This window comes from Alligator sinensis, unplaced genomic scaffold (assembly GCF_000455745.1).
Source record: "Alligator sinensis unplaced genomic scaffold, ASM45574v1 scaffold335_1, whole genome shotgun sequence".
Classification (NCBI taxonomy): Eukaryota; Metazoa; Chordata; order Crocodylia; family Alligatoridae; genus Alligator; species Alligator sinensis.
This window is the reverse complement of record NW_005842354.1, coordinates 212,448-219,545: the sequence shown is the minus strand read 5'-3', so window position 1 is coordinate 219,545 and position 7,098 is coordinate 212,448.

Sequence of the window (7,098 nt, the reverse complement as noted above, 5' to 3'; positions counted from 1 at the left end):
GAGCGGGCCAGGCAAGGCAGAAATGCGTCTGGACACACGGAGGCTCTGTCTGTCTGGGGGGGGGGCAGGGGCTGAGCTAGGTGACCCTGTGAGGTCCCTACCAGCCCTGCTGTGCTGTGATGTGTGCCTACCAGTGGCCCCTGCTGTCACTCATAGAAAATGAGGGGTGGAAAGGACCTCTAGTCCAACCCCCTGCTCAAAGCAGGACCATCCTGGCCAGGGCTTTGAGGAGCCAGGCCTTAAAATCCTCCAAGGACAGATCTTCCACCACCTGTTTAGGCAAATATCAAAGAATAACCTTAGATCAAACAGTGTCAGCTAAGTAGTTGTTTCATATGCTTCTACATTACAGCAAGCTATATATCTAGATACGTTTCAAGTAGTTTACTCACTTCAGCATCCTCGGCATCCTGAGAGAAGGGGAGTTACAGATGTTCCAGTGCTTCACCACTTTCCTAAGGGGCATTTATACACATACTTGTTTCCAGCAACACACTGGAAATGCGCTGATTCAGAGCAGACTCCATTAATCGAGTCTCCTCTGCACACGAGCTGAGGCGAAGTGCACTGCACCGTGTACAGTTGTATAAGGAGTGAAATGTCATCGGCGTGCAGAAAATGGCAGCAGTGCACTTTTGAACTAAAGCACCTCTGAGCTGTTTTAGTTCAAAAGCACGCCACCTCCACTTTCTCAGTGCTGATGCACATTTTGTCCCTTATACAACTTTATGCATCACAGCGCTGGACGCTGTTCAAAGCACCCGGTGCTAAAAATGCCCTTAGTGAGCAAGTTGTTCCTAATATCCAACCTAAATCGCCCTTGCTGCAACTTGAGACCATTGTTCCTTGTTGTCATCTGCCACCACCGAGAACGGTCTGTCTCCCGATAAGGATGACAGCTGCTGGCCTGCGCTTGTCACCCATTGCAGATTCCAGGCTCTCCCTGGATAGATCCCCCTCAGAAAATGCTCAGCTCACAGCTTTCCCTCCTTTTTTCCTTTGGCTAGGGCGGGGTGCTCAAGCCTTTGCCCCTGGGCCTCGTCTAGCCCCTGGTCCTAGGTCATCCAGCCTGAAGGATTCCCCACAGGTCCAAAAATTTGTCGGTAGGGGGGCTGTTGATCTGCAATCACAGTGGTGTGAACAGCACCTAAACAGTTTGCTCGTGGCTGCCAGTCTGAATTCTAATCCCTTCTGTTTCTCTTGAACAGAAATGTGGGGAAGGAGACATGGAGAAGTGAACTGCTTTGTCCCCTAGAGGAATAGAGACTGGACTTTGATGTATAAGGTGATGGTAGTAGCAGCACTGGCTTTAAAATAAAAAGGGCTGGAGAAAAGAAAAAGGAAGAAGATAATAGATAAAAATATCCGGCATGCAGGGTCATGCTTGGGCATGGAGGGTGGTGTGGGGCCCTATTCTGGTGTGCAGGGGTGATGCTGGCTTGATCCCAGCATGCAGACTAGCCCTGCCCCACTCGTCTGTCCATAGGGCCAAAAGATGGAGCACCATTGTGGTAGAGCCATGCTGTTATTCCTCAAGAAGGGCCCTGGCAGGATACAGTGATTTTAATGCTATAAAGTTATAGAGAAGCAGGGCTGGAAGGGACTTCCAGAGGTCATCTAGTCCAGCCACCTGTCTGAGGCAGGATCATCCCTATCCAAACCATCCTATACAAACCATCATCTAAACTCTACAGAAGACAACCATTAACCCTGACACCCCACAGACCTAACACTCTAACCTGCCACAGGTAAAGCAGGGGAAACACAGCACATGAAATTTTGTTAATATATGCTCAAGAGGTCCTGGGTAGAGGGTCAGACCCCTTTTCTACAGAGGAAGGCAAAACCCCCCACAGCCCTTACCAGTCTGACCATGGTGTAAAATTCCTTCCTGGCCCCAAACAAGACGATCAGTCTGACCCTGAGCAGAGGAACAAGACCCTCTACCCAGGAACCTCTGGCTTGGGTCCAAGCAGGAGCACTCAGACAAAGTCCCCAGCCTTGGCTGTAGCCAACACACAATGCCTCTGGGAAAGCTTAATTACACCTTGACACAAGTTGGATGGATGCCTGTTGGATGTGTGGGTTTCACTTGTGAATCCTAATAGCACACTTCACAGTATTACATATTGCATGGCACCCTTGAAAGGATCCCAAGTCACCTGCGCTCCCACAGCACTCTGGTTGAGAATCACTCAGATAGACTCAGGGACCCCCTCAGAAAAGGCCAGCTCTTTGCTTTTACTTATTTCTCAACCACAGCAAAGTAGTAGCGTGGTGGCCTCAAGTCACAGAACCCATTCACACCACTTCTGCTGTGAAACCACTACCATCTCCTAAAGACTGACATGGAACCAGGCAACCTGGCCCAGCAATGCCACACACCCCAACCTCGCCTGGCAATAACAGTGCACTGCCTCTTAGCCAGCCCCTCCATTACTCCCACTCTCTTTGCAGAACCCCTGGTGCCATACTGCAGAAGCCCAGGGTTCTACAAAACAGTTTGAAAACCATTATAATAGAGCAATTCTTCTGTAGAGAACACAGAAAGACCACAACAGGCCAGAGTGTTTTTGACACTATAGATTCCTATTTAAATACTCTGGGTTTAGCTTGTGAACATGTATAGGTGTTTGCACACATAACACTGCATATATTGTACGGTGCCCTTGAAAGGATCTCACACCATCCCAGGTATCATGCCACCCCAGCTGAGAATCACCGCTGTAAGCATCAAGGCAGCCTTCATGATTTATTTTTAAAATACTATGAAATATATTGAATAAATTTAGCTGCCACTATTACAGCACCTCTATAGGTGACGCTATGTCACTGTAGCAACACGCTATGGCAACATAACATCCATGAGTGTCTACACATGACCAGCTACTACTTCGCTGTAGCGGTGCACTTCCCTGTTATAGCACATTGCTACAGCGAAGTAGCTGCTAAAAATAACCTTGCACCATGCATATGGCACAGTGCAGTCAGTTACTTCCAAAAGGAAGTACTAAAACATGGTGCAGTAACAACATCATTGTAGGGCAATGTGTAGACATGCCCTTAGAGTAGCTGGCTTCAGGGTTATAAATGCATTGGGGAACCTGTTAGGGGGCTTTTAAGAGTCCTTTTTAAAAAACTGCATAAAAGGGACCTTTGATTCATCCCAGTGCTGTACACATAAGAGGTAAAATGACAGCTTGCAGGAAATGAAATTCTCCTACTTCCACATGCTGGTACTCTCAAAGCATTTTTGCAAAATATCTAATGCACTGAGGTAGTCAAGTAGGTTTTCTTCCCCTTCTTCAACATGTGATGTATGAAAAACAGGATATAGCTCACAATCCGAACTGTAAAAGGGTACAGAATGTAAAGATTAAAAGAACAGTTTTTTTTCTTTAAATGGGTGTAATCAACGTGCTTATTAGTTTGCTGCAGCAGAAAAAGGGAGTGGGTGGGTGGTTCGTTGCTATTTGGCAACAGTGAATAGTTGAATGTTTACAGACAGCACTCTGTGGAATTCCCCATCTTCTGCAGATTTCCTTACCAATTTTGTCTCAGATAATTAAGATTTTTAAATAATAAAAGGAAAAGTTAAAGAGGAAGTGCAAGCTCCAGCTGGATCAAGTGAATTAAAAAAAACACTTCTGTCTTTTTTTTTTACAATATTGCCTTAAAATTAAACATCAGCACTAAAGCACAATTCTGCTCTGAAAAGTAGCTATGTAAAACTGACACCTGCTTCCTCAGCAGATCTGCTCCCTGCGTGTATCCCAAGTAGTATTCATTTACTTAAGTGATTAAAAAAAAAGTAGTTGTACAGCTGTTGGCACTGCAGAGACAACAGTTATGAGAGAGGGAGATGGATGCTTTCACAACAACATGACTTGCCCATGCTGAGGACTGGGCCAGTTACAGCTCCAAGTTTTCCAGCCATGAAGATAGCTTGCGCAGGTGAAGTATGCCAGGTAACAGAGGTGCAACTGAGGGCAAAATAAGAATACTGTAGGTAAGGGCCCCTGTAGAAAAGGAGGCATAATTTGGCCTATGGACTGCTGACTCCTTATTACTGATAATGAAGCACAGTGTAGAAACCCACTTCGATTTTCAGTTCCCAATGTGTTTCCATGGCTTACATTAAAAACAAAATCTTCTGATTTGTAAGCTGAGCAAATTTGATCAATAAGTTATTAAAAGAATACGGTCCTACAAAAGGAAAGCTCTGATCCCTTGGGACACGTGAGCTCCACATATATTGGGCTAACAGGAGGTAGCCAATACATTCTAAGAACTCTCCTGCTCACTACTTGGAAAATTACGCAGGGAAGAGGAGGGGAGAACCCCATGTTCATATAGTTATTCTGTTCTAAAACGGGGCTTGGCCTTATAGACTTGATTTTGGTGTTTAGAGAGATGCACCAGGAAGCTGCTTTGATACGTCCAGAGGCTTCAAATAGGTGCAAATAGTGTTGAGACTACTCAGCAGAGAGAAGCCCAATCTTGCTGCTGTGATGGCCACATGCACAATCTGGCTTGAGATCAATCAAAACAAGAGTGCATGCACTACTTCCATGTCAGTAGCTCTTAAGACCAAAACACATAGTATGGCACTTACTCTCTCAAAAGGCCCACTGTTAAGTATTTTCCCCCCTACTATTATCAGCATCTCTCACCTCACCTAAGCAGAATCTTGTCTGGACCATAGTGCTAGTCCCAATGGTACCATTATATAAAATATAAATTAATTTGCTACACATACAGTAATTTAGAACAAGAAGAACTAGCATTTCATCAGGTGATAGTCAGGTCTGGTTATAGCCTGTTAGCAGCATTTCCCTTACATGATTATTTTACTCTCACTTCAGAATACAGAAAGTAGAGATAAGCAAGCACTATTATGCTATCTAGTTTATTGTGATGTGAACACTTTACAAATATTTAATATATTTATCCTCATAATACCCTGGCAAGGTAGGGAACTCCTAATATTCCTATTTTCCAGATAAGGAGATGGAGAAATGCTGAGTTCTTTAACATATGCAACTTTCTTGACTTGAAAGAAGCTATACTGATTTGTTCTAGTTGAGTGACTGGTTCTAAGCAATTTGCCCAAAATCTCAGATGAAGCCTGTGATGGGGCAGGCAATTGAACCTTGATCTCCAACTAGCACTCCAACTCCAGCTACTGCACTATCCCTCTTTCCCATAATTTTGGGGGGTCTAAATTAGTCTAACCTACATGATCCATTCTCACAAAACTAAAGCAGAGTTTTAATTCCCCAATAAAACCCTTGTGTAACATGCTACTAGTAATGCTTACTAGCTAATAAAATGTAATAGCTAAGAATGAAACCACCTTCCTAAATTCCAATGTGTTTCAGGTCAGTGCTCTTGGGTGAATAATGTTTCAGCATTGAGTAGTGGAGATTGTGCTGTTTTGTGTTCTAAAATCTGTTTCTATTGCTGAGAGAAGACTGGTATTCTCGGATAGTGCACCATTTGGCTAGATGTATGAATTTACAGGCTTGGGGGAAAAATAAATAATTGAGACTGATAATCTTCCAAGGAAAAAACTATGTATCATGTAGCTATGTATCTTTGGTGCATCAGTAATGTGACTTTGACAAAAAGATTCAGGTAAAGTATTGGAAACAAATATTGTATTTGAGTTTTCAGAACACAGACAGCAGAAGCACTCTGAACTATAAACTCCCAATATTTAAACATAATCAGAAATTATACTGAACTACTAAAAATCCTATGCCATGTATTTATGTGCAATAATAATTCACTATCCCACCATATCTACCTTAATTAAGAAATTCCGTATTTCTCCTGATGCCATCCATATATTGAAAAACAACAAAACAGTTGTGGAAGAAACGTTACTCCTTTGAATTCACTCCAAGCCACTTCCATACGTTTGTCTCAGAGGGAGTTCAGACAAAGGTTTAAGTAGTATCTAGTTGCCACAGAGGCAGAAGAGAAAAATTGCAAAGTCAAATTATCTATCATTTTGTGTATTGTGAGGTAGGAAGCCATGGCTATTTATAACACCTTTACCTTTGCAAAAGGTCAACATATGATAGTAAGTGCAATATTGTTCAAATTTGAGGAGTACTGCGTCCCAAAAAAGAATGAGACTCTTGAAAGAGACAGATTTTTTTTTTACATGCAAACAAACAACAGAACAAAGTCTAGACAGCATTTTACTGAACTGAAAAGACAAAGAGCTGTGCTTTGGGGAACTTGACAGAATTTCTGTTTAGCAATAGGTTGTTTTATGGCATTGCAGACCCTGCATTACAAGAAGGTCTGTTCCATGAGAAAGACTGGGCCCTACTATCCAAATGTACAGGGCAGCAGAAGCTGTAAAGGTCCAGGCTTCAGAGCTGAATACACCAAAAGGGGGTGTCTATGTAGTAGGCATGAAACAGTGGCCAGAAAAAGCCATCTTACAGGGTTGAATTTTCCTAGTAAGAAGTCACCTCACAGAGTGGAATTATCCATTACCAAAGAGCATGCTAAAGAGGAGAGAGGGGAGTGCAAATAACCAGATGTGATTGTCACAGGGCACTGGGATGTGCCTGCTCCTTTAAGCAGGGTTCAAATTACACTTCGACTCTTAGGGGGTCTGCAAAAAAAATTGGCCGGAATCGGGGTTGTGCGCACAGGTCCCTGGCAGTACCATAGGGTATACCTGCTGAAAGACAACGACGGCTTGCTCTCTTAAAGGGGCAGAGGGCTTCTTCCACTGTGTGTGTTTCTGTTATAGCCCAGGGACTTATGGTTTATGTTAATGTTTAATTTGGTGGTTTGGATCAGGACTGTAGGAAGAATGGTTATGGAGGTCCCATTAGTGCCCTGTCAGGGGCAGGTTCAAGGCTTGAGCTTCTATTGTACCTAGAGAGGGGCACAGTGCAAGGCTGAAGAGAGACACAGGGGCCCATTGATTGAAGGGACAAACAAGAACTAGAGCCTCAGAACCAGGTCCAACACAGTGGGCCTAAGCTAAAAGTCCTACCGAGATAGAAGGGGCAGGGGCTGAGGAAGCTGTGTTATTGTAACATCCAACGAGGCATGGTGTAGGGGAGAATT